A 24,335-nucleotide genomic window follows, 5' to 3' on the forward strand; every position below is an offset into this window, starting at 1 on the left:
GTGTGTAAGTCTTGGAGTGATCTTGGTTAAGTTTTGTTACAGAATACCCCCGATAATTACCGATAATCAAATATCGAAATCGTTATTTTAATTTATCTATCATCGGTAAAGCCAGTTTTTCCATGTCGTCGCTTAGCAACAATGATAGAATAATGGAACATGAAAATTCTATTGTAGATAAGTTGATAGAACTTTTATTTATTTATTTTTTTACATGGCGTTGTTTGGAGGTTCAAACTCCACACGTAAATTTCTTAATTTTTTCATTAATTTCAAAGAATTTTATAAGACTTGAAAATGTACGTGTTTTTTTTTTTGTTTTTTGTTTTTTTTGCATGATGTGGTTTTTAGGTTCAAATCCCGAACATACAGTTCTTAATGTTTTTTTTTATTAACTCGAAAGAAATTTATATAAAATAATTTTCTAAAAGAAACAGTAGGTTCTCTAGAGTGCAATGTAGAATAACATATATGTTGAACTAAGTTACTGCATAGAAGCATGTAAAGCTTCCCCCCGAGCGATTTCACGGATTTCGATGACAATAAAAATATAGGAGTGTGAAATATTTGTTGATCATCTTTCAATCCCAGACAACGTCGGATCTGCCTGCTTTTTCTATGTACAAGATAATTAAAAAAAAAATAACTGATATCTAATTAATAAACTGATCATTATAAATTTTGAAATATGTATTCCGGTGAGAAACATATGGACACATTATGTTATTTAATAAATTTTAATATTTAACACGTGTGTGTGTATATATATATATATATATATATATATATATATATATATATATATATATATATATATGTTAAATTTGTGTATACATTTATATATTTCATTATTGCATTGACTACTAAACTAATCAATCGATCATTATAAATTTTGAAACGCATGAAAGTGAGAAATGTGGGTTACATTTAGTTTAATTTCGTTCTATGCAAAAGACCAAAGAGGAGGTGCAAGTCATTCATGGAAAATCCATATACCTGCAACAGTTTTAAAACTTTGATAGTAGGTACTAGATATTATACAGTCTTCCACATATTTTAGTTGCTTAGAGTACTTTTAAACGGGTTCGATGGCAAAGTAAGGGCACAGACACTAATTTAAAAATTCAAATATTCCAGATTTTTTACATAAAATTAAATCAATACTACTTAGAAACAGTTTTTTTTTTTACACAGTGATCACCACTTATCAAGGCCGGAAGCCACTTAGGGATAAGGGTTATTGCAAGTACATTAAGTTAGTGAGGAGATTTGCTGAAGTGTTTACTTAAGGGGGCGGTTCATTAGGAATTTGTTAACACTGGACTTGAAGACATCCAAGTTGTAGTCCGGAGGGAAGCAGGCAGACGGAACAGAGTTCCACAGGCGTGCAGTTCTAAGAAAGAAGCTTTGCTCATGGAATCCGCGTTTTGATTTAGGCACAGATATAGAGTTGGGGAAATTTTTCACAGTGGATTCAGCTAGACGGGTGTTTTTCGTGAAAGATTGGCGAGGGGGGACCAGAGATTGGAGTTCAGACGAGCATCTGCCATGGAAATAACGATAAAACAAGGACAGGCTCGCAACGTCTCTTCTGTGGGAGAGAGGTTGCAGGGTAGAGAAAAGAGCATCCCCCACTAAGCCACGAAGTCTATTTTGTACTCTGTCAATGCAGGATAGGCTGTTTTTAGCAGCTCCTGCTCAGATATGGCAACAGTATTCCATCCTTAGACGTACTTGGCTTTTATATAGATAGAGAATTGCATCAGTAGTGAGATATCTTCTGGAGCGGTAGAAGGATCCCACCATCTTTCCAGCGACTTGATGTACGTGTTCCATTTCAGATCAGGGGTAAAGGTCAAACCCAGAAGCTTGTCAAAACACGGAGCCTCACCCAGACGAGAGCCATTCATCACAATTGATGCTAGCTGGGGATCAGAGCGTTGATGATGTAAGGATAGGAGTTTGGTTTTGGATGCATTAAAGGTAACCAGCCACATCTTCCCCCACTGAACCACGCGCTCGAGATCAGAGGAGAGAGAATCAGAGAGAACTTTGTCATTTACAGCCTTTGATGTGTTGCCGTAGATGGTCGTGTCATCAGCATAGATGTCAACGAATGATTTAAGTATGTGTTTAGGGAGGTTTAAGCAAGATTTCCTGAATATCAATTTTTAAAATCTCCTTTAGCTAAGTTTTAAATTTCAGCAAAATTAACTTTCTTAAAATCCGAATGAGTATTCTAGATATAAATTTTAGTATCATTACATGATAAAAGTTTGTACATATTAAAGCATGGAAAACTTTATGGTCGTGAAATGAACTTGAACCTTCCTGGGACGGGTATTCTTGTAGTTCGTGTGTGTGTGTATGTATGTATGTCAGGTCATGCCATATGCTACTGGTACCATGTAACCCAGTACTACCTGCCTCATGGTCGGGTCACCGGCGACTAAACTGGTTCCCCCACCAGACTTGTTTGGTGAGGAGGGCGGCTAGTCTTCCTGAAGGATTAAAAACAAGACCTTCCAAAGGGCGAATGAACTTTTTTCTGGGTCAATGGCCAACTAGCACCGTGTATATTTGTGTGTGTGTGTGTGTGTGTGTATTGGGGTAGAGAGGGCTCCCGTAAGCCGTGGTGAAGGCAACCTTTCTAGGAGAAGCAAATCTTTGATTTAAAAAACCATTAAGCGGAAGACCATTACCCGCATTAAGCTGGCCTGCAGTTTAATTTGTTGCTGGCTATCTTGCTCTTGCTTGTTGCTGGATCTCAACATTTTGAACCGAGAGAGAAACTTAGCTGTCGTACAAAGCTAAGACTCTGTAACATCATATTTGTATAGATACTCCCACAGACATTTGGGCTCATGGATTTTAAATGTCTGAGGGAGTGGCACTCGTCTGACAAGACGTTGCAATCATCATGTATGTATGTATACATATGTATGATGAAACACTAGTGTCTGCAGGTATTTAATAATTATTATAGTAAATAATTATGTCAGCCCCTTTCAGAAACTTGTTTCTTATCATTGAGCACTTTCAGTTGAAATAAAGTCTATCAATTTAGCTCGTATTACCAGATCATTATATAATGATTAGATCACTCTGACAGACGTTAATGAAAATTTAAAAACATAAATGTTTAATTTTAACAGTATTTCTCGCGGTTAACGGTGGCCGAATGGATTATGTCCTTGCTAATGAAGCTTCTGTTGCCGTATTCGAATCTATCGACCGATGTTAATCGTGACACCCTGCACTGAAGATTCCCGAAAGGGTGAAACACTAGTGACTGTAGATATTTAATAATTATCATAATAAATAATTATATATATATATATATAATTATTTAATAATTATCATAATAAATAATTATATATATATATATATATATATATATGGTGGTGTATCTCTCTGAGTACATCTGTGTCTATCTCTGTAAATATAAAATTCGGTCTGTGTATACATTTCTATGTATAAAATGAGCTCCTAAACTAGTGAAAAAAATCAATAAATTTAGGAATATATGTTCTTCGGAACATGGTAAGAATATGAGCACATAAATATTTTGTAAACTCTTACATTTGGGTAGTGTATGTATATATCGAATTTGATATGAATACATGTTTACAAGTATATGTATATTTCCTAGTATAGGTGAAACGCACTTAATCTAATGAAGCCATTTTTATGAATTTTGGAATATATATTCTCATCACTACGACGAGTAACATAATGTTAAATATTTTCTAGAATCAAAATCATTTCATGAATTTTGATCAAAATTAGAATAAAGATTCTTTATATGAGATACATTATATATATATATATATATATATATATATATATATATATAATCATATCTTGATTTTAATCTTCGTAAAGGGGCAGATATTGATTTCTTACTGCTCTTTTTAAGAATTTAATTTTAACGGTTCCGAGACCGGTATATATCAAGTAAATATATGATGCGTGTGTACTATGGATGGAGCATTTAACAAACTTGTTTAACAATTCCTCAGTTATTGATGATGGTGTTATAGAGAACTTCACACATCGTAACTTATTGTATCCAATGAATCGACAAATTCTCTTCACGATGAATGTCTTTCAAGTAATTAGATTAGTTCTGGTGATGCACCTGGTCGAAACGGTATCCCTGTTGAAGATCACGAGGAAGAATTGTAAGAGAAACAACCTCAATCTTAATCATCAATAGTTGGAATGAGACTCTGACTTGATAAAATTGGATGGAGGTTATCTTATTATTGTTGGGCAAGTGGTAGTCAGCAAGTTGATGCGTAATAATCGTATCAGCTTATGTGGGAAAGGTGCTTGCAAGACGCGTGCGCTACAGACTGATAAAGAATGTTTGTCCTGTGGCTAACTCCAAATCGCAGAACTATTTACTGATAGAAATTCGCTTTGGATATTACTTGTAAAAATTAAGGCGTCCACCTAAATTTGTGAGCGTGGTTAAGCAGCTGTAGAGCGATATGAAGCCCAGATTTCCTTCAGTGGTCAGCTGATGTAATTCTTATCGATGATAGGCTAAAGCATAGTAATATTCCTACTTTCATACCTTTTATTGCCTTGTGTTCACACAATTTCCAGAGCTATACAGAACCATTCATTTTTTATTTAGAATTGGACAGTAAACTTGAGTAGGTTTGTTGCCAAAAAAACAAAAAAACTTTGCAGCCTTTGGTCAAGACTTTTGTATGCAGACTATGCTGACTTCTTTACACACATGAAATTACCAGGTAGCACATTATAGCCCCCTTCTTTGTATAGTGTTTGGTTTATTCAATTTGCCTCACAAAACGATACTAATGCTCGCACCTGGGTAAGTGTACATCAAATTTAAAAAATTTGTTCACCGAATAAGTTTAGGAGCTGTTGACAGATTTGATTACCTGGGCAGCACATTGTCAAGAGACGGCTGATTGAATGCTAAGTTACGATTACGCATCCGTAAAGCACATGTACCATTTGATTGACTGGAAACGACAGGTCGTGTTTTTTATCAACCATACAAATGTTTGTTTGTGTGTAAGGCGTGTGAATTCTGACAACTAATATTTCCTCGGAGGCTGCTTATGTGAATCATCTGCAACATGACTTTTTATCCGCTCGTTCTCTTCCGCCGCCTTACGAACTCTCCCCCCCTCTCTCTCTCTCTCTCTCTCTCTCTCTCTCTGTAAAGATATACCTATTTAAAAGGCACACTTGCCTCTTAAACAGAAATGATGATAAACAAAGATGCTTACTTAATTATATTTAATTTTATTTATAACTAGCGGGATCACCCAGCTTTGTCCGGTCGTAAAATACGCTTATATATATTTAATTCATGCAGATTTTTTTATTTATTAATACAGCGCCAATTCTCTATTGGGTACTTTATTGCCCAAATATATATTAATAGCTTAAAATTTTTGTTCCTTAGAAGAGTTGGTTGAGTTTGAATAAAATGAATACGTATTATATACGTTTGAAGCCAAAACTACCGTATAAACAGCAAACGGACTTATACTTGTTTATTCTCTTCCCCAGCAACAACATGGAAAAAAAGTCATACTGAAGATGGTCTGTTTATTTTGCAATAATGCGTTGTTTTGGCTTCAAACGTATATAATACGCATTCATTTTATATATTAATAGGTTTGATTTTCAAAGTTTAAAAGAAAAATTAAATAGGGAAAGGCCATCAGCTAGAATTGAAATCCAAACATTTAATGCTCCAGTTGCCTTCCTTACCGTTTCAGCTATCGACAGATAAATAAGATTTAAAATTAAATTACTTCAAATTATGAATGAATTCGCGCAAGCACAAAAGTAATGGAAATATATCGGCACGTTAAAATGAACAGTTCGCATTTCAACTTACCGACATATTTCTACACGCGTGATGCATTCATCTACACAAGGATTTTACTTGTTATAAACCATCTTTGGTATATGATTACAATTTCTATGAATTTCAGTGTTATGTGGCCAGTAGTTTCAGAGTTGAATATTTACACACACGAATACATGTATCTGCTGCTTTATTTATATAGACAAGCAGGAATTGCAAACCAACGTTTACCGGGAAACATTGAAGTATCAAAGAAACTCCTAATCACATATTTGAATTTCATGTTACTATTTTATTCTTATTTTGTACTTTTTATAATTAGATATTTTAAAATAGAAGGAAGTGAGTCGTTCTATTTGCTGTTCATATCTGCTGCCATCGCAGCTCCTGATTTTAAAGAGAAGTAAGTTTGATAATTTTTTTTATCTAAGTTACCCAAATTAGTGAGATGAAAATGTAAATAGCATGTATTTAAAATTACGATCTATTGTCCTAAAACGTGTGTGCGTTCGATAAGCTTAACAGTAAGTACTTTTTTTATTTTATTAATATCAGAGAAGAAAAAAATGGTGTTTATATTTAAGTAGCAAATAAATAAAAACTGATAATATTCCTTTTAAATGTTAGTATAATAATTGGAATTTCGTTTAGCAACTAATATATTGGAAATAAGTAGTATATTCTGAGTAAATATCACTTGTTAAAGTATCAGCACGGACGAAGAAAAGAAGACCTTACATTAAAAAATTAATCGTCATGCATTAATATTGCTAAAATAATATATTATCAAATATTTAATGAATATCAGAATGGTTTCAATCGGACAACTGTGTAGCGAAGGTGAAATATGTCGTTAAAACATTATTAAATATCAGCTGTATATACCCAGCATTGCCAGATTGAAAAATATTGGCGGTAGAGTGTTTAATCACATACTATTTAAGATACACCGAACGTACTAAATTCTTACGATTTTGCTAAAAGTTGGATTTATGAGAACATAAAATGCATCAAAATTTGTCTGCGAAAATCAAACGGAAAATAGCTTAAAGGGGAAATAACTCTCACGAATTAAATAAATTTACCTCCATTTTTTAAAACAACTTATGGAGGCTAATAATTGAAAATTAATTAAATTACCTTGAATATAAATTAAATTTAAAAATAATAAAATAAATCAACTTTAAATACTATTTCTAAATAGAACAATAACGATAATTCTATTACGACAAACAATTAAAAACATGGAACTAATTATTAAAATAGATTTTCTTTAATGTAATATTCAAATGACTAGATTACTCTTTGAATATATATAGTATATATATGAATCATGCTGGAATGTAAGTGTGTAAACCTCCTTTTTTCAGTATAAAAATTAATTTGTGAAAGTGTACCTTTTATACATATTAATCAAATTGTGAACAAATAAAAAGACAAAAATACGATTTTATTATAATAGATTTAATGCTACCAGTATAATGCTATGTTTAAAAGAATTCAATACCGCAATCTTTTGATAAAGCGATGTATTACGGAATTATAGAATAGTGGAATGATGACAAAGCAGCAAAATATTCGAAATCCGACGATTTGTGGGTACAGAAAACACATGCATGCGTGACTAATGTATAATAACTGTTATGTAAAAAAGTGATTTATTAATATTACTAAAATAATATATTAGGCTGGTACAAAAATAATGTCGTTTTTGGCGTATATATATATCTGATAAAACGACATTATTTTTGCACCAACCTAATATTACCAAATAATCTATGAATATTAGCAGCATAAAATATCTTGCAATACTCTTTTTAAAAAAATGCAATGCTATGTAGACTTTGTTGAAGCTATCGCTTATTAAATAATAATATAGCAGAATGCATCGAAATCACGAACGACAAACCGACGTCGGACGATTGTACTAAAACTTAAATGTTTATGTAGTCGGAGAAAACAAATAGAACTGTAGTTATGGAATGGCAAAGCAATTTAAGTTGTTAAAGAAGAAAATAAAAATGTTTTATTTAAAATGTATTCATTGTTACGGAAACGTATTGCTTTTGTCTAAGTAATGAAATGTAATCAGATTGCAATGCATTTTTTTTTTCGATAAAGAAACTAACATGTGCGCCGGTTAGGTTTTATTTGTAATTAAGTAATTCTGCTTATAAGATTATAACCAGAATTACTTAATTACAAATAAAACCTAACTGGCGCACATGTTGGTTTCTTTATCGAAAAAAAAAATTGCATTGTAATCTAAGTTAGATTAATCAAGCGCAGCAATGTGTGAAACAGATTTAAAAAAAAAAAAAAAAGTAATAACTTAAATTTCGGCTCTTGGAACAGTTTGCACTGTTAATAGTGCGACAAATTCATCAACTGCAACCCCATGTGAAGAAGTAAAGAAAACGGAGCCCTGTGTCGCAACTTGTGCTGCCTTATGATAAGATTTTGATGAGTCATTCTTCCACTTCGGTATTTAATTTGGATAGATAGGAAGTTAGAAAGGGCCGATTCAATCTATCGGCTGGTCATATCCTGCCCTAGTATCTATAAGTTCATCCCCAGTTGTATTATTAGCTTTTTTTTCAAATAATCACAACCTTATTTCTCCTTTTGATTTTTTTTACTCAAATAGATATTAAAAAGCAATGGCTCACGGTTCATCATGTTAAGAGAAAGATTACTAATACTAATAAGGATGTTTTAGAACAATGTTTATAAGTAGTAATGTAACTAGCGAGATGCTAAGCTTGAAGTACTCCGTTTTTCTGCTCTTGAGTAATGATATTACTCTCTGTGAGATTTCTTTTTACAAGCAATGTTTTTAAGGAGTAGTGCAATGTATTACAAGAATATTAAAAATATCCTACGTATAGAATTATACTTGCCACTTTTATTTGGCATTACATATTCATAGCCGTAAATAAACCATAACAAACCAAACTACGGAGCAGTGAAGGGACAGCTAGAAACTGAAGAGTAATGCACGTTACTAAAAATTGCCGGGCGTAGTAATATACTTTGCGTTCTCGTTCTCTCTCTCTCTCTCTCACCACTTGAAAATCTTTAAAAAAAAAAAAACTTTTTTAAGAAGGGATTTTAAACTCCTTCCACTTTATGGGAAAAAATCTACATTCCAAACATTTGCATTTCAGAAATGTGCATTTTTATAAAATGAGGCACTTGATCAAAATTATAAGACCAGGGGAATAAATTATACAAAGTTGTACGAAAAGTGTATGAAAAGATTCAACAATCAAATTTAACAATGAGTTCTAACGCCAATGGTTTTGATGACTTCAAAAATTGTTTGGGGCATGCAAGAAATAAACGTCTCTATTAAGATACTGCTCCAGCCTCTGAAGATGGTTCCACGAAGTTCAGTTTTTGTTGAATATTGTTTGCCATTTCCATTAACATCTCTTGTCAACCTTTAAACATTTTCAATTGGGTTCACTCCAGTGAGCACGCAAGATATCACAAGAGATGGACTCTATTTTCTTGCAGAAAGGTCAAGGTCTATTGTGACGCGTGGATTGCAGCATTGTCCTTTGGGAATAACCATCCATCCCCACATAAACGATAGCCATCCGTCATCAACAATGCCTTTTGTAGTATGGTAACATAACCAGCTGCTGTCTGACATCCCTGCGCCACTTGGATCTCCATTGTTTCTCTATGTAAAAAAAGACATGCCATACCATTATAGACCCTCCGCCATTATGGCGTAAGGAAAAATTTCAGGGGGCATATTTTCGTTATGCCAATGTCGTTGGAAGCCGTCAGGACCATCTAGATTGCTTTTTTTCTCATTAAATAACTTTCTTCCACTTTTCAAAGTGTCATGTTTGGTATTAACAACAAAACCTTAAGTGGTCTGCCTTGTGACGCGGAAGCAGGCGACGAATTTGTTTACGCTATTTATTTACCACGCCTTTTTTCACAAGTGTCGTCTGTTGGTTACTGGACTGCACTAAGCATCTGTGACTGCCTTAATTTTACTAGAAGAAAGTTCCGTCTTTTACAATAACCCGTCTTATTTTCCTACTCAATGCAGGAGAAATTTTGGTGCCATACTATTTGATTTTTCTTTTCTATAATTGCCACTGTTCTTTAGAAAATTACAAATCAGTTTCACTGCGATTTACCTTAGCTGCGTTCGCTCGCTGTGACAAACCTTGCTTATGGAAATCTAGTATTCGAGCACGCTCAACTTCGGTAAGTTTGCTTGCTTTAGGCATGGTGATACCTTTCAGCAGTGATTGCTAATCTGTAACTGAACTAAATAAGAACTTATACCCCTGGTCGTATAATTTTGATCTAGTGTAAAATGCTTCATTTTATAAAAATGTAAATTTCTGAATTAAATGTATGGAATATATCTTTCTTCCCTAACTTTTTAGGTTTTAGTATTAGTAATCTTAAGTGGGAGGAGTTTAAAATCTATCCTTAAAAAAATTTTTTTTTCTTTTAAAGATTTTCAAGTGATCTTAAATTTTTTATCAGGAGTATATATATATATATATATATATATATATATATATATATATATATATATATATATATATATATATACATATACATATATATATATATATATATATATATATAATGTGTCTGTGTAGTAAAATCAAAAAATGATAAAGTAAGTATCACAAATTATCCATATATATACTTTATGTATTATGTTATCTTTCGTTGATCCTCATATTTGTCTAGTTTACCTCAATAAATGAATTGTTAATTTAGTCTAGTGGTCACGATTAAACGCTTATTTACTCTCCACGCAAATATGAGTATAAACAAATTGTGTTTTCGTTCATCATAGGCTGGCGTACATCTGCTCTATTTTGCGTTATGACCTTGCAGTATGAGAGAAAGATGTAGGGAATTTAAAGTAACTAAAGCTAAAACATAGCATTTGTGAAAGTTTTAAACATTTAAGATATAACAATTGAATAGCAATGGCCATATTATCTCGGCATAAAAGCCAGCCTTGCCTAGTCTGCGTTTTACGACGTCATAAACAACATTAACCAATTGACTTAAAGCGAAGAAATAAAGTAAAAGGAAAAACTTACAAATTTAACTGAACGGTAAGTGTAAATAAAATAAAATACTTAAAACGAAAATATAATTCTTTACTAATGGACAGAGAAACATGTGACATAAAAAGGTGGCTTCAAAGTTGATGATATAGAATAGAGTACAAGAAACGCTTGGACTCTGTATTAGAAATTCTTTTTATTCCGTCTGTAATTAAGGATATATTTTCCCGTATATATTAGAAGTGAAGGAGGAACCGACGGAACGCATTTGCCATGTGCGATTTGGATTGCATTGAAGATGACAGTCTGATTAAATTTATGATTTTGTAGGCTTTACTATTAATGTGCGATGAATTAAGGCACAATAAAATGGCTCCTGCTGATTTTCTATTCGTGTGATAATTAGGCACGTCATTCAAGCAACATAGGGCTTCTTTGTCAAGAACAAGAAAAAAAAAACTGGTTTAATTTAAAGGGACTGGCATGCTGTTTTTATTGTCGCTTAGACATTTTGTTCTTGACATAAGAATTGCAGGTTGCCTAAATGATGTGCCTAAATATCGTATGAATAACGAATCCGCAGGACCCGCTTATCGCCCTTTATCGTGCCTTAATTTGTCGTGCATAGTAAAACTGTTTTTAAAGATACTTATACTCAATGTAGGCCTTTTTTTTGTAGGCGTTAGCTCGTGCACATAGAAACTTGTATGTTCATATCCGGTTTTCAATTTTAATCTTGTTACGCTTCACATTTTGCTTACACATAGACCATGGCTCGCGTAAGAGACACCAGGCGTTTTATTAATATGACATAAGTAAACTAATGTATCATTTCTCTGAATAATCGCTGTAATAATAATACAAAAAAATGACTTTCTATTTGATAGTCTAAATGCTTCTAAATTAATTCCAGAGGGTCGCAGAGTAATTCATTCTTTTTTTCTTCTTTTTTCCCCTTCTAGTAGGACGCTCGGCGTTGTCACTTGTAAAATACACTTAAATATAATTATTTAATTTATGCGGATTTCGCATTTATTATTAGAGAGCCAGTTTTCGATTGATTATATTCTACAGAATATACGAGTATTGATTTCCAAAGGATAAAACATATGACTTGGGTGCTATCAGTTAGAATTGAAACCTAAACATTTAGCGCTCCAGTATTAGTTGTTATCATGTGATCATTAGATGGATAAGAAATAGTTAAAAATGAACAGAATTTAATGTATAAAGTACACTTGTGCATGCGGACAAGAGCACTTTAAGTAAATCCAAGCCTGCTAAGTTCCAATGTTTTTTTTTTAATTTGGATACCTTACATATAAAAAAAAAAAATAGTCCACAAAAAAATGCAGTTATTTGACCCGCCTGGCGCTACTCTACGACCGTACGTCTCAATTTGAAAAACTGGAGATTGAGAGACACACACACATAGTTTTATATATACACAGATTAAGAAAGTTGAATTGGCTGACTCATTTATGAAGACATGCCAATACATACTAGTAGATTGAATTTTATAATTTTCTTTAATAGGTTTTTTAATACAAGAATTACGCACACACAAGTAAAATTCTCATAATTTTAATAATATAATGATAAATACCTATTTTTAAATAATTGCTTTCATCAAGGTGAAGGTATGTTTTCCGTTCAGCCTATGTACAAGGTGAAGGTATGTTTTCGGTTCAGCCTTTGTACAGCCTAGCTTCTGCAACGCCCGACCAATCGCTATCAAACTTGGTCAAAATATCGGTCAGGGTCTGATTTAGATCTGAGTTAATTTTAGAATATTTGGGTCAAATGCCAAGAAAAAGCTAAAACTCACATGTTAAGCAATAACTCTTTCGTCCAAACTTGCTACTTGGACTATAATTGTAAATAAGGTTCGTTTAAGGTTGAAATATTCACTGAATTTCAACTTTTATATATGCATTTGATGATGTTTGGTGCATGAGTTAAGGATAATTCATATAATACGTAATACTGAAATGAAAAATATTGGCTCATCCTTACGTTGTTAGGCAAAGATATGCAGTCTCACAACTGACTTATGCTTTTGTTTTTATGAAAGTTGGAATATTGTGTATGTTAAAATAAAATGTAAATCTGTATATTGTATAGACATAAAATGTAAATCTGTATATTGTATAGACGTAAAATGTAAATCTGTATATTGTATAGACGTAAAATGTAAATTTGTATATTGTATAGACGTAAAATGTAAATCTGTATATTGTATAGAAGTAAAATGTAAATCTGTATATTGTATAGACGTAAAATGTAAATCTGTATATTATATAGACGTAAAATGTAAATCTGTATATTGTATAGACGTAAAATGTAAATCTGTATATTGTATAGACGTAAAATATAAATCTGTATATTTTATAGACGTAAAATATAAATCTGTATATTGTATAGACGTAAAATGTAAATCTGTATATTGTATAGACGTAAAATGTAAATCTGTATATTGTATAGACGTAAAATGTAAATCTGTATATTGTATAGACGTAAAATGTAAATCTGTATATTGTATAGAAGTAAAATGTAAATCGGTATATTGTATAGACGTAAAATGTAAATCTGTATATTGTATAGACGTAAAATATAAATCTGTATATTGTATAGACGTAAAATATAAATCTGTATATTTTATAGACGTAAAATATAAATCTGTATATTGTATAGACGTAAAATGTAAATCTGTATATTGTATAGACGTAAAATGTAAATCTGTATATTGTATAGACGTAAAATGTAAATCTGTATATTGTATAGACGTAAAATGTAAATCTGTATATTGTATAGACGTAAAATGTAAATCTGTATATTGTATAGACGTAAAATGTAAATCTGTATATTGTATAGACGTAAAATGTAAATCTGTATATTTTATAGACGTAAAATGTAAATCTGTATATTGTATAGACGTAAAATGTAAATCTGTATATTGTATAGAAGTAAAATGTAAATCTGTATATTTTATAGACGTAAAATGTAAATCTGTATATTGTATAGACGTAAAATATAAATCTGTATATTGTATAGACGTAAAATATAAATCTGTATATTTTATAGACGTAAAATATAAATCTGTATATTGTATAGACGTAAAATGTAAATCTGTATATTGTATAGACGTAAAATGTAAATCTGTATATTGTATAGACGTAAAATGTAAATCTGTATATTGTATAGACGTAAAATGTAAATCTGTATATTGTATAGACGTAAAATGTAAATCTGTATATTGTATAGACGTAAAATGTAAATCTGTATATTGTATAGACGTAAAATGTAAATCTGTATATTGTATAGACGTAAAATGTAAATCTGTATATTGTATAGACGTAAAATGTAAATCTGTATATTGTATAGACGTAAAATGTAAATCTGTATATTGTATAGACGTAAGTAACAATTTTGAAACTAGTATGTAATACATGTATTTTTTAACGCGTATTGCACACGACAACAAATGTTAGTTTTTACATTAGTAAAAACTATACGCCTTCCGGGCAGCAATTAACTAGTCTGTATCTTTTTTTAAAGAAAAAATAAAAATTTAAAAAAAAATAAAATAAACAAACAACTTCAATTTTACATTCTGGTAGTTTGAAGAAAAACAACACAAAGATGATTGTGATGGTGTTATTTGATATATTCCAGTGTTAAGGAAATTTACTCTGTATAAATAAAATCACATTTCATTAATTATGAAAGAAATAGCATTTTTAGACTAGCAGAGAGACCTGCCGTTGCCGAGGACTAAATAAGGACCAACAAATATTTCAGACTTCCAATACTTTTACTATCATCGAAATTAGTAAAATCAGCCTTTTTTTCAATCAAATTAATTGATTGCCTGCTCTAGTCGAGAACCCACCGAGGTGCACATGGAGGAAGCTTCACATGTCTTTCCGCAGAAACTTAGTCCACAATATATTGTAATCTATGTTGCTTCGTAGAGAACTTGCTGTTGATTTTTATAAAATAATTTTTATACAATGGCCTAAATTAAAGTTTATTATGCAAAAGTCAAATATCATGGTACAATTGTGTTCTAAACAGAACCATTAATCATCTACAACAAATTTAGTTAAAAAAATAAATAAACGTAGCTATTTAACTTTTAACTTATTTAACTATTAAACTATCAAGTATTAAACTATTTAACTATTAAAAGAAAAATAATATTTACTTATTGCAGAGTTTACTTTTTTAAAGGAATTATTCCAAAGTAATCTTAGTTTTAGGTGTATGTGCTATTAAAGCAGAAGGCGTTTTGCCATCTGGGGATCTCTTCTGTATCGGGGTAGGATTTGGTTGCTTGTCGGGTTTGTCAGGGGTTATTTACGTCGAGGGAGGACAAGGGCTTGAAGTTCATTAAAATACTGGTAAAATAGGCAGAAGGATGCAACGTTTCGTCGATGGGGCAGAGGTTGAAGCCTAACTGACGGTGCGGAACCTATCAGGTTGGCGACTCTCTTTTGAACCCTTTAATACCTCTGTTAAGGAGTTTGTTTTCAGTCGTTTGTTGATTTATGTATAGCTTGTCTTGTGTATCGCGTAACCAACTGTTACTAAACTTGGTTGCTAAGTTAGAACTGAACGGAAGTTATTGTTAGGGCTATGACACAAGAATATTTCATTATTTTGACTCTCTAGTATATATCAATTAATATCTTATGTTTTTAGATAGCGATGTCGTTCTCGATTAATTAACTGTGTCGGATATATACTCGAGTGTCAAAACAATAAGAATATGCTCTTTTCATGGCCCTAGTTATCATATACAATGTAAAACCTTTTTCATTCAATCTCTTTAACATTACTTGTAATAATATTAATATATAATTATTGTTTTATTGTTATTTTTTGTAATAATATTAATGTATAATCATTAATACACAATAAATAAGAGAATCAAATTACAAATGAATGAGACAGAATATTAATATACTAGAAAATGTTTATAAAATAATTATGCAAATGAAGTATTGCCAAAGTTATGATTTGGAAGGTTTCTGATCAGTATTTGAAAATATTTTGTTGTATCATAGAATCAAATAATTCTCGGGTATTTCGATATAAATATAGATCGGATAAATGAAAAAAAAAGTATTTTCAGTTTTATTCATTTAGATATAATCAACTTCACTAACATTATAAGAAAAACGAGAATGCATCCTTTAAAAAACTCAAGTTTTTGACAGAGGTTTTACAGTACTCCCATATTTTAGATAAAATCTTGCATATGCCGTGCTTTCGAGCAAAAATCAAACCATAGTATATGCTTTGTCCTGAGTCAACGAATGAGAAATTCTCGTAAATTGAGACTATTTTAGATTTTCCTCCCAGATACAAACTGCGCCTTTTTAAGGAGCTAGGTTTTCCGCATATAGAAACCGAGCCTTTTCTCTAATTTTGCCGTCGTGGTTAGAGCTAAGTATATAGTTTGATAAGCAATTTAACAACTTTATTACTCGTCTCCTAGAGCAGCAACGTTAGACACTGTGTCAGTTTTATAGCGGGACATTCTGGTTGGTTATAAAAATTTGCCGTGATTGTAAAAAGATTGTACGCACCCGATAAATCGGCCTATTTAAAAAATAAGTTGATGCCTTTTTTCATGGCAGCGTGATTGTAAGAAAGCGGCGATAATTTCTTCAATACTGGCGTAAAACAGCTGAAAACTTGCTCTAATGAAAAATGTTAAAAAGTAAAAACTTTGACTACAGAGAAATTTATTTGAAGATACAAAATATCTGCTATAATATTAATACGGGATGAGACACAGTTTTACAACAACTTTGAATATTTTTCAGAATAAATCTCATTTGAAAAAAGCATATTTCCTCTATAATTCCGAGTAAGTATTTCAAAATCACAGATAATTCAGGAATTAAACCTTTCGCCAACAACTAGCAAAATTAAAGTTTGTTATCCTGGAGAAGAAAATGGAATAGTTAACAAACACGTGTTCTCTCTCTCTCTCTCTCTCTCTCTCTCTCTCTCTCTCTCTCTCTCTCTCTCTCTCTCTCTCTCTCTTGCTCAATTGCAGGTTTGCGTGTTGCTCTCTTTCACTTTCTTTCTCTTTTCTCTCTGGCTATCCCGCTTTATTGATCATTTGCTTATAAAATTGTGACGCTAGTCATTATTTGACAACAACATAATTTGGAATTTATGCAAATATGAATTTTTGTAATCATTACTTTACACGGTCTGATTGATGAAGATGAACCTTCAGGTCAGCTTAATTCACTGTATAGTTTCTTTCTTCGATTAAGCCTGGGACATAAGAAGTCAAAATTGTATTTCAGTTGCTAAGAATATCATCCATTAAATAGGCTTAATGTTAACTTTGGATAAATAATGAAAAGTTAGAGCCTCTCTGGATGTTAGACCAGTCTTTAGCAAACTCTTGCTAAGAAAGTCGAGATCCGCTTCTGGGATTTTAGTTTAAATTATCATTGTCTCATTTTTCATGAATATATTTTGCTTTTTCCAACATCTAAGAAAAAAATAAGAGAACATGTTCGCCTCTTGTTCACTGAAATCTGATAATATACACAGAACTCAACCAAATACTTAGCGTTCATTGAGGCTGAAGAGTATCTGGTCATTTATGAATGTTTTTGAGAAATGTATCCATTTTTTCCCAGAGGGGTGATGTAATAGAACCACTTTTTAAAAGTTCTGCTCGAGTAGCCTTTTCCCTTTGATAAGCAATGACGCATTAGTACACAAAAGTTAATCGGAATCTCTTAGAAGCATATGTTTTAATTCTCATCTAAAAGGATAAATGATGATATTAATTTTACGATACTTATTCAGCATGAGATAAAAAGCTCTGATTGGTCGCGCATGATCACTGGTTAGAAAGAGGGATATTTTTTTTAAGTAGTTTTAAGTTTGGTAGCATTTGCAGTTTTAACAGTAGTGACCGACAGAAGATTATGTACTCATAGCTGCCTAGAGAATGAAATGGCGATGAGAATATGCAACTCCAGTTAGAGAGAATGGTTTGTAGAATTAAGTAAACTGATGTTTTAAATATTTAGCCTTTCCGTGTATATCGATGTATCCAATCCAGAATGCACGGACGAAGGATAGTATTCAAGATGATGAATTTCCTTGCGAGGAGTTGAGATGAAATCACTGAAATAATCAATGAAGAAGGAATATAATAGTATTCCAATTTGGTGCCGTGACCAGCGGATTAATCAACAAATTTCGTTATAAGTAATATTATATTGAACACTAACTCATATCGAAGAAAACATGCTCATAGAGTTATGGAAATCCTGTTGTTTAATCTAAAAAAAAAAAAAATTGAGCTTATTTGAATAATTTTAAACTAACCCCGTTATATTATAAGCACTTATCGGCACTTATAAGTGTATCAGCACTTTCTTCATAGATATTAATATTCTTAATATTCTTTTTTAATGTCTTAACAGAAGAAAAGGCAGTCTTTGTTCATGTTACATCTCTGTGAAAATGACTAACGTATCCAATTTTAAAGTCACCTTGACGAACATTGCGATTCTATACAGACATATAAATATGTTGCGTGTTATTATTTTTTGCCAATAAATTTGATTTGATTATGAATTACCTATTGCATGAACTTGCATGAACTTCTAACCATGAACAAAAATGTCTCTGAACTACTCAATAAGCGGCAAAACCTCACGCATTCGCTGTAAAAGTCCCTTCAGTTTCTATTGACTGGCCGCTTACCTTTTGAATTCTTTCGTTGTGTTTTCCCGAATGTATCAAGATATAGAACTTCAAATGTTATGTGAACATTTTCATGCGAAACTCCTTACCAAAGTGCCTCATAGAAATCGTATCTCTACCACAGTAGCCCATTCAAAAAAAATTAAAATATAGAGAAATTTATCTGAACGAAATAAAATGTTGTGTATAATTTTCAAATAGCATAGTATTTTTCAACAAATTGAATTTTTAAAATGCATATTCCCACTACGAGGCCAATTAAATATCGTAATGTCAGAGGGATTTCAGAAATCAGCCTTTCATCAGCAACTAATAAAGCCGATCATTGTTGCCCTGGATATAGAAAAGAAAATTGGAGAATTAAAAACATTCATTCTTTCTTCCTCGTTTATTTTTATTTCTTTCTCTCTCATTTGCCTTTTCTCTCATTTCGTTTCCCTCCCCTTTTCACATTTCATTTCCCTGTATCTCTCCCTCTGTAACTTCGATTCTCTTCACTCGATTTCTCCCTCTCCGACTCTCTCTCTCTCACTTTGTTTTCCTCTCTCTCTCTCTCTCTTTTCTTTTCTCACCCTCTGTCTTCTCTCGCCTTCTCTTGCTTTTATCTCCCTCGTTTGCTTTGTATCTTCCTCTCTCGTTTTTTTTCTCTCTCTCTACCTCTTTCCCTCCCTCGCTTTCTTGCTTTCTTTTTGTCTCTCACACAGATGCTCTCTCGTTTTTTTTGTTTTTTTTTTCTGTTTCGGAAGCTCCTTGTGCTATAGATGCAGCAATTCTTGTTTCGGATCAATAAAGTAAACAGAAATCACACACACACACACATACACACACACATACACACACACACACACACACATATATATATATATATATATATATATATATATATAGCGCGCTTTTTACCGAATGAGAAGATAAATATTGTATCTTATTTGGCCTTAAGTGCCAAACATATATTGTTGTAATTCACCTTTCATTTTTGTATGAGTCATTTATTTATGTCGTCCTCTTACTCCTGCTTTGATTGTTCTTGTATTATTCTCACTTTTTCATTTACGTCTTTTATTTATTTCCGTCTTTTATTTATTTATGCCGACCTATTAGACTCCTGCCGATTATACCAAGTAGTTTTTGGATGCACGAATAAAATTTGAAACGGTAGTTAGGCATAGCCAATGATTTTTCCCGGTTGTATCTTGGCGTATTGGCCTTGCAAACTATCCTGACAAATATTTCCTCTTTCTACAATCACAAATAATATGTATACATTTTTTTTTTAATGGGGTAGATTTAACGAGCCATAAAGATTTTAACGAACTTGAAGCAATCAGATTTCACTGATAAATTATAATATACTAAAAAAGTCCTGACATTAACATTTGATCTCGACAGTGTGTACCGTCCCTCAGTCAGAGACCATCATAATGCCAGGTTTGCTCATGAGCTGTCTTGTAGTGTGGGATGTAGAAGAGTACATATACGTAGATTATGACCTTGACTTTTCCTTGGAAAATGGTGTAGACCATCCCTAAGTGGGGGCCATCATCATGCCAGGTTTGCTCATGATCGATCCAGTGGTGTAGGATGTAGAAGAGTATATATACATAGGTTATGACCTTGACTTTTACCTTGGAAAATGGTGTGGACCATCCCTAGGTTGGGGACCATCACCATGTCAGGTTTGCTGATGATCGGTCCGGTGGTGGGAGATGTAGAAGAGTATACATACAAAGTTTATGGCCCTTACTTTTTCCTTGGCAAATAGTGTGGACCATTCCTATGTGGGGAAAACCATCGTCATGCCAGGTTTTATCATGACCGGTACAGTGGTGTGGGATATAAAAAAGTATATATACACAAATTATGACATTGACTTTTTCCTTGGAAAATGCTATGGACCATCCCTAGGTGAGGGGACCATTATTATGCCAGGTTTGCTCATGATCGGTCTAGTGGTGTGGGATGTATAAAAGTATATATACATAGGTTATGACCTTGACTTTTACCTTGGAAAATGGTTTGGACCATCACTATATAGGGGTCATCATCATGCAAAGTTTTCTCATGACTGGTCCAGTTGTGTGTGATGTAGAAGAGTATATATACATATATTGTGACATTGACTTTTACCTTAGAAAATGCTGTGGACTATCCCTAGGTGGAGGACCATCATCATGCTAGGTTTGCTCATGATCGGTCCAGTGGATTGGGGTGTAGAAAAGGTTATGACCATGATGCAGGTTATAATCGGTGCAGTGATGTGGAATGTAGAAGAGTATATATAGGTTATGACCTTGACTTTTTCTAGTGGTGTGGGATTTAGAAGGGTATATATACATAGTTTATGACCTTGACTTTTACCTTGGAAAATGGTGTGGACTATCCCTATGTTGGGGACCATCATCATGCCCGGTTTGCTCATGACCGGTACAGTAGTGTGGAATGTAGAAGAGTCTATATACATATGTTATGACCCTGACTTTTTCCTTGGAAAATGCTGTGGACCATTTCTATGTGGAGGACCATCATAATGCCAGGTTTGTTCATGATCGGTCCAGTGGTATGGAATATAAAAAAGTATATATACATAGGTTATGACTTTGACTTTTTCCTTGGAAAATTGTGTTTACCATCCCTAGGTTGGGGACCATCATCATGCCAGGTTTGCTCATGACCGGTCCAGTAGTGTGGGATGTACAAAAGTATATATAAATAGGTTATGACCTTGGCTTTTACCTTGGAAAATTGTGTGAACCATCATCATGCCAGGTTTGCCCATGATCGGTCCAGTAGTGTGAGATGTAGAAGACTATATATACATAGGTTATGACCTTGACTTGTACCTTGGAAAATAGTGGACCATGCCAAAAATAATAGTGGATCATGCCAAAAACGTCACTTTTTTCACATTTTATTCCTCCTTCAGAGTATGGATTCGAGCCTGCCTGCGTACTACCAGTTTTTTTTTGTTCCACACGCACCTACAAAGACCCGGGCAGCACCAGACATCAAGGCTAGTTATATATAAATGGATGTTTTTTAATAAAAATATCAATTCATAGTACCTTATTTGAAGTAACTGGTCCTCCTTAAATGGGACGTATGAGTTGGAATAGCGGGGGTTTCCTTATTTACAAAGATAAAATGCTGGCCATTAAAAAGTTTGGTTTTAATAGTTTGATTATTAATTTTGGGTCAAAGTGCGATAGATAAATTGAATCATCGCAGGCAAAAACAAACAGGGCGATTAGTACAACTTTATGGAATACATTGGATAATAAAGGCCTTGATATCATAAAACCTACTTGTCGGCGACAATTTTAAATGTAATATTCCTTTTAAAACAGATCGAAATACCTCTATAAGTCAACTTTTAAATGGTAAGTTTTTTTTGTTTATACTCTATCGCATTTTCACACAACTTTTTAATAAAACTATTGAAACCAAACATTTTAATATGCGGCATTTTATTTTCTAAATAAGAAAAACCTACAGTGTCCTATTTTGTGATGAAAAATCTCACCAAGATGAAGCACCCAAACTTAATATTTTCATAAAAAGTAAAAAAGAAAAACGATTTATTTGAATTAGATTTATTTTATTTGTTTAAATATGTTTTGTTCCTTACATTAAGAACTTACCTTGTATTTGGCTTTAATAGTTTATAAATATATATAAAAAAGACACGCTTTGGCTTAAATAGTTTCATTAATAAGTTTTGTGTGCATAATATATATATATATATATATATATATATATATATATATATATATAATAAACGCATTCTACATAATAATAAATCTTGCTTGCGAAATCCGAACACGTTTGTTATTTTATATTTGTTTACATAGGCCATGTGTGTATGTGAAGCTCAAGGTCAAACCGGTGTCGATCGAAATTTGCTCTATTGCTTTTCTCGGTCGATTGGGGTTCTTATTTTTTTCTTGGTCCGTTAAAAATGAACTCTTTAACGTATAAATATATATTTGCGCATGAGTATAACAGTGCTTTATATCGACTAACGTCTGCCAAATTCCAATTCATTTTAAATTTTGAACTCTCAGCAGTTATTTTTACCGACTAAAACCCATAAAAGGCCACAAAAAATGCCATCATTTGATACGCCTTGCGCCGCTTTACAACCTTGCGTCTTGGAAAAGATGAACTTAAAAATGGAGATAAATAGACAAACAGTGAGTTTTATTAATTAGATTACTGATACAACCCTCTATTTTGCGGAATTATGTCAGTTGAAATACATTATTTTTTCGTAATAAGAAAAGAAAACGAAAATAGGATAATCTCCAATTTTAATTTTTGATTTGTTAGACGCGAGATTTTTCATCCTCTGAACTGTTGCTTACTTGTAAAATTATATTTGCGATGGATTATTTTTTGTGCAGTTAAAACAAAAAAATTGACTGAAATATTCATAGGAATTGGAATTGGAGGTGTAGACGAAAAACTATAAATTTATAGATTTTAAAAAAATGTTTGGCATGACATTTAAACATAATTATCGTTTCCATTTTACACCAGGAGAGGCTATCCCCAATATTCGTCGTTATAGCTTGACTACGAAGCAAAAGAAAAATGTCTATAACCTGCTGAAGAAGACCGGAGTCGGTCGAAAGAGGTAGTTTATATTGTTTTCATTTATGGAAAACTCATTTAGAATCAAATTTGGTTTTAAGAATGAGTTCTTATGCCTGACATGTTTATTGTCGTAAGACTAATATTCGAAGTAATTTAGCAACTTTAAACAGCTGAATAGAACATGAGTTTTTGTTAATTTAAATTAGTTTCAAGACGTTTAGAAGCAGCAGCAGCACACGAGATAGCAGCGTAAGGCGAGAAGATCGCAACCCTCGTAACATCACAGCAACTCCTACTATTCGTGTTAATTTTTCTTTTACTATTAGTGTTAATTTTTCTTTCCTTCAAGGATGACACGGAAAGTAGATTTTTATCTTGTCTCTCCGCCAACGTACTTGGCATATCGGAGTTCCATAAATAAATTTGGATTTTTAGTGTGTATGAAACGTGCGTTTGTCTTATTAGATCATTATTTTTCTCTACGGTTACAAGTCAAATATTATCAATCACGTGTTGTTGTTGTTTTCTTAAAAAAATAGGAGCTACGGCAAATTAAAATGAAAATATTTATATATATTTAAACTGGCCTTGATTCAATCAATAAGAAAATCAATACTCGTAGGAGAATATGAGAAATTATTGGAAAAAATACTAAAGAGTTCGCTCTCATTCACATTCAGCGGAACTCGACCACGTTTATAATATAAAATGACATTTTCTGTGTGTATTTGTTTATCCGGTTAAAGTCCCAAACTACTAACAAAAGATTAACAAAATTTATATTTTCTTGATCGGCATTGCCTCAGATATCTAATTATCTATCTATATATCTATTAAAGTGAAATTGTCTCTGCATGTGTCTGTCTGTGTGTATACATTTCCCTACCAAATGGATCTATGCCAATTTTCAGTCTACAGACTCGATATTCGACATAAGGAGTATTGAGATTTAGGAAAATCTTTTAAATCGGTTTTCGGACAGAAGTTTGGCTGTTAAGGGGTAAGGTTCAACGAGGTGACCGTCAAAATCTCTGCAAAACTCTTGCGCTAATTTTGGGTCTAAACACTTG

At 32.5% G+C, this 24,335-nt stretch overlaps 1 protein-coding gene across 3 annotated transcripts in view; it reads right to left on the reverse strand.

The window, feature by feature from the left end:
* Positions 1-24,335, reverse strand: part of LOC145245527 (uncharacterized) — a 129,016-nt gene that overhangs the window by 96,453 nt on the left and 8,228 nt on the right. The window lies entirely within an intron of this gene.

The sequence above is a fragment of the Euprymna scolopes genome, chromosome 1 (genome assembly GCF_053919585.1).
Source record: "Euprymna scolopes isolate OS-2025 chromosome 1, ASM5391958v1, whole genome shotgun sequence".
Taxonomy (NCBI): Eukaryota; Metazoa; Mollusca; class Cephalopoda; order Sepiida; family Sepiolidae; genus Euprymna; species Euprymna scolopes.